At 49.6% G+C, this 9,610-nt stretch overlaps 1 pseudogene; it reads left to right on the forward strand.

Moving 5' to 3' along the window:
* Window positions 1-3,305: 3,305 nt before the first annotated feature.
* On the forward strand, window positions 3,306-3,967 carry LOC107539492 (STING ER exit protein pseudogene; annotated as a pseudogene).
* The last annotated feature ends 5,643 nt before the right edge of the window (window positions 3,968-9,610 follow it).

Genomic DNA, 9,610 nt, shown 5'->3' on the forward strand with positions numbered 1-9,610 from the left:
GTGCAACCATCGTCTCCAGAACTTTCTCATACTAAACTGAAACTCTCTCCCCATTAGAGGACAACTCCTCGTTCTCCCTCCCCTCAGGCTCTGGCAACCATCATTCCATCTTTTCTCTCTATGAATCTGACTGTTCTAAAGACATCACATAAGTGGAATTACACTATTTGTTCTTTCTTGGCCGCCTTGTTTCACTTGCAAAATGTCCTCAAGGTCCATGCATGGTGTTGCACTTATCAGAGTTGCCTTCCTTGTCAGGCCGGACAATATTTCGTTGTGTGGCTGGACCACATTTTGTTTATCCATTCATCTGTCAATGGACAGGGTTGCTTCTGCCTTTTGCCTGTTGTGAATAGTGCTGCTGTGAAAATGAGTATAAAAATATCAGATTCTCCGCTTCAGTTCTTTTGGGCATGTGGACCTGCTGGGCCATATGGTGGTTCTGTTTCTAAATTTTGAGGAATTTCTGTGCTGTTTTCCACAGTGGCTGCACCATTTTACATTCCTATCAACAGTGCACAAGGCTTTCAACTTCTCTACATGCTCATCAACACTTGTTATTTTCTGATTTTTTTTTTTTTTTTTTATAAAAGGCATTCTAAGTGGATTTGATATGCATTTCTCAAATGGCTAGTGATGTTAGCATCCTTTCATGAACTTATTGGTTATTTGTGTATATTCTTTGACCAGTCTCAGCATCCAGAGCTGTCAACCACTTAGTAGGAGCTTTGTTTTCAAGGGCAATCAGCGGGCTTTTCAAAGAACTGAGGAATCTTTCCATTTCTCTTAGAGCTATAGCTTGTTTTCTATAGTATCTGGCACTTTAAGGGCAGCTCTCATGCTTTCATCTGCTTGGAAAACTCTGCTGTCTTAAAACTGCCTCTCCCTTCTAGAGTTAATTTCCTCAGAGGTTCTTCATTTCCTTTAGTTCCTTCACTCATTCACTTCAGTTTCTGCTGAAACATTAAACCTCACTTCAATGTGTGCATTTGTGGTTTCCAAAGAGATAGTCTCCCTTGGGAAAAGTTCCTATGCTCTTTAAGCACTTGCTAATTTTGTCTTCTTTAGCTAACTTAATATTTATTTGGTTAGTTTCTTCTTCAAGTTTTTGTAATAAACTTTTATTATAATAAGTTATATTATAATGTTTTATTATAATAGGTTTTGTTATTTGTTATAAAGTTGGCTTTCAGACATAAGAAAGTCAACTCCAGCTGCCCATGCTAGCAGCTAGGTCCTGGGTAGGTTCCAGAGATCAGAGCCTGGACCTCAGGCAATGCTGGGCCACGTCCCTGTGTGGCATTTTCAAGACCCTCCAAGGTTAAGCTCTGTGCCCTCAATAGCTCTCATGCACCTGCAGCTTGCCCAGGGACAAGGCGACGAGCTTTCCAGTTCTCCTAGAACTGAGACCTTCCTCAGGATGAGGGACTTTCACTCTAAATCCAGGGACGTCCAGGGCAACTTGGGGTGAACTGGCATCCTACTTAGAATCCAAGTCAACACCTGGCCACTAGGACCAAGCAACAAAGTGAGAGGTTCAAGGCGGAGACAGGGATGACAAAGCATAGCTTTCTCACCACTTTAATGACACACCTGGAGACTGATCATATTTGACAAGTTCTGGGGCAGAAACGGGTGGGGCTGTTCATGAATGGAGGTGACTGGTACACAATTGTCACACCGTGTGCCTTCCAGGGTCACTGACTCTTCACTACCCACCCACCATGGAATGTTCTGACAAAGGTCATTCTGTACGCTTGTGGTTCCCGGCCTGCCTGGGAGAGCAAGCTCCTCGGTCAAGAGTGGGAATGGCTCCAAGGGCCTCCTGGGGGCCACCCTCTGTCTCTCTCTTCATGCATGCTCACGTCAGTCGCCTGGGAACACAGGCATAGCATTTCCTCCATCTGACCCTGTCCCTCCTACACTAAAGATTAAGTTCTTAAACTCATAATGGAAGATTTCATGGCTGAGAAACTTAAACCTTCTAGAAAGGAACACAGTTGAATAATTGAAATTGGATGTGTATGGGTGTGTAAAATAATAGAGAAGCTCAGTAAATAAGGCAACACATGTATTGTATTTAATGCTCACAGAAAATGAGCATTTTCTCACCTCCACTTACCAACCCTGGCTCGTTTGTTTCAGTGAGATGCTTGTGAATAATTGTGTCTGTTTTCCAAAAAAATGTGCATACGAAGAACCATTTTACACCATTTTCATGATCTTCCCATCAGAATAATTGTGATCTGGATTTGCAATCACTGGGGCAAAATGTGTGTGTTTAAGGACAAAAATTAGGCAGGAGTCACTCAGTGTGTCTGCACTTGAACATGCCTTAACCACCTGGAATTTATGGAATTCCCGAAATGCTCCTCCCAGAGTTTAGTCCTCGGTTACATAGCTCCTGCAGCAGCAGGGCCCAGGTGCATGCGCCCGGGCGTGTGTGTGCACGTGTGTGCGTGTGTGCGTGCGCCTGTGTGTGTGCTCCTGGGCGTGTGTGTGCCTGTGTGTGTGTGTGTGTGTGCGCTCCTGTGCATGTGTGCATGTGTGTGCGGTGTGCTCATGCCTGTGTGTGTGTGCACGTGCCCATGTGTGTGTGTGCATGAGTGTGCGTGTGCATGTGCCCGTGCATGTGTGTGCATGAGTGTGCGTGTGCACGTGCCTGTGCGTGTGTGCGTGCGCGCACGGCCCTCCGCTTCCTGCTCTCACTCCAGCCTCCCGTTGCCCCGCTCCCGTCACCGTGAGCTAGCGCTCTCCCTTCTCCCTTCACCTCTTTATGGAGCCCCCAGAGAGCCGTGGTTTGTGAGACCTGCACTGAGCATCTGGGGGGGGTGCGCTATGTAGGACCGGGCGCACCCGCCTACAGGTGAGCGAAGGCCACGAGGAGCTCGTGCAGGCAGCTTGCTTTCTCTGCAACAGGAGCCCCAAGGGGCGCTTATTTGTCCTCCTCCAGGGTCAGGGCTAAAGTCTATGCAGATCCCTTGGCCTCCCCTCGCCCTCACAGGACAATCACTGTGACTCAAGCGTCACATTGGGGAAGGAAAGAGGGCTGGAGGAAGCAGAGAAAGAAGGAATGGCCCCTGTAACTGGGGATGAAAGGCTTTCTCAAAAGTCCTCAGTGACATGAGCTATGTCCGCCTTCTGTCACATGGCCACCCCTGGCAACGAGAGGAGCCGGGAATGTGAGTCCTCAGCTCCCGGACTCTACAGTAGAAGAAGGGAGAGAAGGCAATAGCCATTGAAAGGGGGATTTTTTGCGTGACCCTTATTTTTGACGTTGTGTTTGTGGGCTTCTCCTGGGAGCTATGCCTGAAGTGTCTTGGTCGGTTGTCGGCTCCGACACCCAGGACCGGGAGGAATATGAGCACAAGAAGGAGCCCCTCACGTCTGCTACTGTGTGTGCAGCCAGATGTCCTGGTGCCGGATTGTCAGCTGGAGAAATTGCCCACGAGGCCCTGGGACCGGTCCCGGGTGAATGATGCTGCCAAACACGCCGGCAAGTCCTGTCACACAGAAGACCAGGGGAATCTTCGCAGGCCTGAAGGCACTGAATGGCAGTACAGAAGTGTGCAGATGACTGCAGTTACATCTGGGCTCTCAGAAGACTCAGCCAAGGAGAATCAAAGCAGGGGGACGGCCAAGAAGGTGCCGCCTCCACACCCCCACCAGTCCCAGCCCAGGAATGCTCCGTGGACGGAGCAGTGCTTCCCTGTGGACGGAGCAGTGGTCAAGCTGGGCCAGGGGGTTGGAAAAAGAATATATATTCTCAGCAGCAAGCGCCTCTTAAGAAGGCGATGATGACCCAGTGGACTAAAGTCATGGGCGAGTTCAGCTCTGTCCCCGTGGGAAGCTGCTGACTCTGCCACAGTGAGAAGGGCAGGGGCGCAAAGCGAGGCCAGAGCTGGCTGAACCGGAAGCCAAGAAAACAAAAATGAAGGGGACTTCGACTGACAACCAGGTCACATGATCAGGGCCTTCCTCGGAACCCAACCTACAGGCAAACATTTAGACCAGGAGGCAAAGGAAACTTTTCTTGGCTGCGTGGACTGGTTGCTTCCTTTAACCCCAGCAGAAGGATTCGTTTGCTTCATACATCGAGTCCATCTGATCTGCTCTCTAGAGATGGATTTTTTAAAATCTTTCTAAATATAGGTCTCTTGTCCCATATTTAGTTTTTGTACATTCAATGTCAACTGCTTTAGCTGTCTACAAACTCTGTGATTAGATCAGTGCTTAAGAGTCTCTAGTTTCTAAAGTAGCTGGTCTTTAATAAAACGTTTAAAGATTTTTGAAAACATAAAAAATAAAAGTTGAGATGAGTATTGAGTAACCCGTCTTAGAGAACAGTTTAAACCATGAGGGGAAGTTTCATTTGGATCTATTTTGGGGAGACATTCTCTCTCTCCCTGTTACTGATTTCTAGTTTAATTGCATACTCAGTATGATCTATAGTCTTTTACATTTGTTAAGTGTGCTCTGGGGTCCGGAACGTCACCTAGCTTGGTGAACGTGCTCCCCTGACTGGGTGGTGCACTGTGCGTGCCGAGGAATTCTCGGTGCTGTTTGGTTGTTCGAGTCCTGTGTCTTTACCTACCTTCTGCCCGGTGGTCTATCCATTACAAGAGTGATGTGAAAGAGAAGAATATTCACTGGAAGGAAAACTGATGATCAATCATATCTTTCCCCCTTTATGGGTTTTTAACCAACAGGGAAAACACGCCAATAAATCCTGTGGTTACATTCCCGCTGGTGGAGCAGGGCCGTTGCCGAGGGGTTCCTGTCGCCACGTGGGCACTGTCGTGGCTGCACTGGGAGTGCGCAGATGAAGCAGAATTGTGTTTCCAAAACTGTTTCCTCCAGGTAAACCCAGCAGAAAACCCCTTCCCTCAATTTCTATGGAAATACAAAGAACAGAGTAATGAGCCTCAAGGGCTACCATTTAATCTCCTGCGAAGATTAATTAAGGCGGAATAATGTAGTAATAACGAGGATGGTGGCTTACTCGGCTGCGGGCGTTGTGCTAAGTGCTCCACACGCTAGGCTCTAGCAACCCCGTTGGCGCTGCGTGGACACCGCGCCCTCCTTGCAGAGCCTGAGGCCCACGGGGCCTCGTTACTCCCTCAGGTCGCCGCCACGTGCGGCCAGCTCAGATGGCAGCTTCCAGGCGGGACCGTGACCGGCGAGCGGCGCTCGGCTCGGCGGAGCCGGGGTCCCTCGGGGAGGAGGGAGGGCAGAGCCCGGCACTGAAAGACGCTTTATAAAGGCTGTGGAAGCGGCCGCCGCTCAGCAGTCACCGGCGTTCACTCCGTGTTTAAATCTGAACTGACGTGCCCTCCACAGCCGGACAGCAGGCCCTGCAGCGATGACAGAGGGACCTCACGTCACCGACCCTACCCTCGGCAGGCCGCGTTTCCGCAGTGCCTGGTAAGTATGAGGCGCCGGTAAATGCCTTCTCATATTTAGTAATTTAAATAATCATCTTGGAGGGGAAGAAACAGATAAAATTAGTCAATTCAAGTAAGGTGAGTGCGGTGTGTATGTGTGTGAGTGTGTGTGTGTTGGTGTGTGTATGGGTGGTGTGTTTGTGTGTAGCGTACATGTGTGAGTGTGTGTGGTGTGTGTGTGTGAGTGTGTGTGTGTTGGTGTGTGTTGGTGTGTGTATGAGTGGTGTGTTTGTGTATAGCGTACGTGTGTGAGTGTGCGTGGTATGTGTGTGTGTATGTGTGTGTGGGTGTGTGTGTGAGTGATGTGTGTGTGTAGTGTGTGTGAGTGTGCTGGCGTGAGTGTGAGTGCGTGTGGTATGCGTGTGAGTGTATGTTAGTGTGTGTTTATGCTTCGAGCCGGTAGAGTGGCGGGAAGACAGGCTGGGGAAGGAAGCGGCGTCCATCAGGCTCTGCGGAGGCGCCAAGCGCCTGTTCTGGCCAGTGGCCTTCAGGGACTGAGAGGGTGGTGACTAGGCCCCGTCTGGCGCCCAGCGATCGGCGGGTGTGAATGGGGCGCCTTCCCTGTGGCAGCAACTGTGCTGGGGCCTGGGAAACTCATGGAAGCAAAGCAAGGCAAGCCCTCTTCTCCGAGGGCTCCAGGGAGACGGCAGTCAGCGAGGACACCGTGGCAGCAGCCGTAGGCACCGTGAGGAGGGAAGCACAAGGTGCTTCGGGGCACCTGGGAGGAGCCCCGCGCAGAAGCTCGGAGGCCAAAAGGAAATCTCCCCAGAAAGGTGAGAGCTCAGAGAGATCTAACAGGCGAGCAGGGGAAAGTGAGGAGGCGTCGGCACAGCAGGGAAAGGTCGAGGTTCAAATCACAGATGTCATTTATTGATATTTTATTATCTCATCGGTGTCATGGGCTATAGAATCAGTGAGATCCAGGTTCAGATCCTGGTTTTGTCACTTCTTGTTGTGTGGCCTCCGGTAAGTCACCTGCTCTTTCTGCATCACAAGGAAACTCGTTCATACCTTGTGGTGATGTTACGGGAAAAGCTGGAAAAGGTGAGGTTTAGAAATACAGGACCCAGCACTGCGCCTGGCATTTAAAGCGCTACAGCCCATGTCCCTTTCTATTGTCCTGAAAGAGTTCAATGCTTTTCTTCTTATGGACCCAGATAACGTCCATCAGCAAACCTGCTGAGAGGCGTGAGACGCTGAGCAAATGTTCCACACAATTACCTGAGAACAACCACTGGCACGCCCCGCAGCGGATTCCTCCTGAGCCATCCTGTGGAGGAGCCCACTGCTAATTCTAGAAAGAACCCGTAGAACGAATGTCTGAGGTGGAAAAGACACGTAATATACCAGAAAGGAGCCACGTGCTACATTTCTGGGCTTTTCGCTCAAAGTCTGCACAACACCCACATGGACCTCGGCTGACTGTTGCACTTTCCTTGAAAATGCACACTCCACATTTTGAGGATAAAAGCAACTTTAAAATATTTTTGATTCAACACTTCAGAAGATGGACCCCATCCAACCAGGGCTGGAATCTTGTTTCCCCTCCACTCTCTTCAGGGAAGTTAGTAAATTGTAGTAGATCTGACACAAAGTCAGTATCTGTCATGCACTCTTAGGCAAATCATAACTTTTCACTGAAAACTATTTTCTTAGTGATGGTAAATCTTCAGCTGCTGTTGACAGATTCAATTTTTGCAGAGCCTCCCAAAGTCGCGAACACGTGTCGAAGTGTAATTCAGCCTAGCAGATGTTACCGAGCTCTTACTGCCGATCATTTACTTGTTTGCTCTTAGATTCGCCCCTCCCACCCTTGCCCTGTGAACGGCTCTCCATGTTTAACCCCACGAGCCAAGTTCGGCCAGGGCAAAGCGTGTCAGGAGTAGACGTTGTTGGTTCCCCACACAGATCCTGGAGTCCTTTAAATTTGGGGTGCCCATCCTCAGTTGCTGGGTGTGTTGCTGCTGGCTCACACTTACATCTTCTCTGCGGGATTGCTCTGGAGTGGATGGAGCCGTCCCGCCGGGACTTAGCTTGGAGTTACACAGCTCTCTGGAACCCTCATCCAATCACTGGCTTGGGTAGGGTGCACAAAAGCCCGTCTCCATGCCCCAAGGCAGGGCAAATGCCGGGATGCAATTTGTACCCAGTAGCTAGCTCTCTGCAGGATCTGGCTAAAGTTAGACCTCCTTGGGAAGCCGGTCCCTGCTTAAATCCCTCCCTTTCTCCATCGTGCTTCCCAGGCCTTACAAATTTCTCCTGGGGGCCCCCCTCTCAGAAATGACTTGTACGCAATGCCCCATGTCAGGGCTTAGCTTCTGTGGAACCCAGGCAAAGACCCGGGAGAAGCCTCCTGCTCTGCTTCAGACGGGCTCACATGTGGTGACCCTGCTCCTTCCTTGGTCCAGGTCTGCCTCCCACTAGCTCGCATTAGTTCCAGCTCCCCTGGTCATTCTGAGCCTGCAAGGTGACTTTTCCATGCTATCAACTAAGGTCTGAGATAGGGCTACACTTGTCACAAGACGTGGGAAAGGAAGACAGCCACTTCACAGCCACGGAGGCCTGGTAGCTACTAATGCTTGGCATGTGGCAGGCCCTTGGGTCTCTCTGCTGCATTCCAGCTAATGATTCCTCCCTTTTGAATCTGCTTCTTATGACTCTTAAAGCTCCTAGTTTTTCCTTCCAATTTTCTGATTCTTGCTTCTTTGATCCTACCCAAAGGACAGGATCTTTTTTTGGTCACTGATGAAATTTTTATTTTCTCAAGTAATTTGAGGACTTACTGAACCTTTAATTTGTGATGCATTTGAGAAAACAATAACAAACAACACCGGATGCTTGGTGTATTAGTGCTGCTCCTGCATTAGTGTTGCAGAATGAAACAATTCAAAGCTCAGGGCTCACTAGCACTTGTATTCCCAGGCTTGGGATCTGCAGGTCAGCCGCAGTTTGGCCCCTGTGGCCAGTCTCTGCTTCAGGCTGCAGGCTGGGCTCCAGCTGCCCCTGGGTTTAGGGCTGCTCCACCTCTTCATCGGGGCCCAGGAGGGGGGTGAGGAGCTTTCCTGGGCCTGCATGTCTCAAGGCGAATCACTAGAGTCCCAGACTGCAACCAGCTGGTCCAGCACTTTACATAGTACATGTGTTATCTGCTCTTATAAAATACACTCATTTTCTACTGTCCAAGCAAAAGCCAGTGGAGCAGGAAAGCACAATCCACCCAGAGGGAGGGAGAGGGAATGAGAATGTGCTGGAAATAACCTGATAAAGGATGTGGAATCTCACAGAGTTACCACTGTCACGGACCCCCATCCTGAAGTGAAGAGCTCAGTGAATTCCCCTCCTTCCCAGACTGCATTCCTTTCATTTTTCTCCCCAGGCCCCATGTGGCAAATTGTGGAGGGTGTTCCCAAGCATACCCAGCTCTCAGCCTCAGTTACAGATAAAGCAGACTGTGACCCCAAATCACTGTGGCCCCAGGTGGTGCTGAGCTAATTGTGAGCCTGCCCATCTCTCTCCCACACTAAGAAGCATATTCAAGATACAGGTGTTGGAATTCATGTCCATAGAAGAAATGTTCATTCTCAAGCTTTGCATTTCAACAGCAGTGGCTGGTTCCTAACACCTCTCCTGACTGGTGTAAGCGCATTAGAGTCTTTTCTCACCTTAGCAGGTGTGAGTTGCACTGGTCCTTTCTTCCAGAAGATGTCCTTTTCCCTTTATAGGACATTTAGTGAAAAAATAATTCAGTGAGCAGCAAACACAGGCAAGGCATTGAGCTACGCGCTCGACAAACAAGAGTACACACATCAGATGTCGTCTCCTCCCACCACACTACCCGAGCTTCAGCCATGCCATCAACCCCCAACACGCTTTCATGTCTGTACACCTTGGGGCATGCCACCCATCTTCCCGGGATGCCCCTTCCTCCTTTTAGCCTGATGAACTCCTACTCATCCTTCAAGGCCCTGAATCTAGGAAGATTTCCTCAATTCCCAGGGTAGAGCTCTTTGCCACTGGAATTTCTATAACTCTTTTATACATATAACTTTATTACAAAAATTACCATGTTTGCCTACTCTTCCAAAATACAGGTCCTCAAAGGAAGGAACTCTACCTTCATTCCACATTTAACTTGGTTGAACTCTTGGTATGCACCAGATCCTGAG

The sequence above is a fragment of the Miniopterus natalensis genome, chromosome 16, assembly GCF_054644295.1.
Source record: "Miniopterus natalensis isolate mMinNat1 chromosome 16, mMinNat1.hap1, whole genome shotgun sequence".
Lineage (NCBI taxonomy): Eukaryota > Metazoa > Chordata > Mammalia > Chiroptera > Miniopteridae > Miniopterus > Miniopterus natalensis.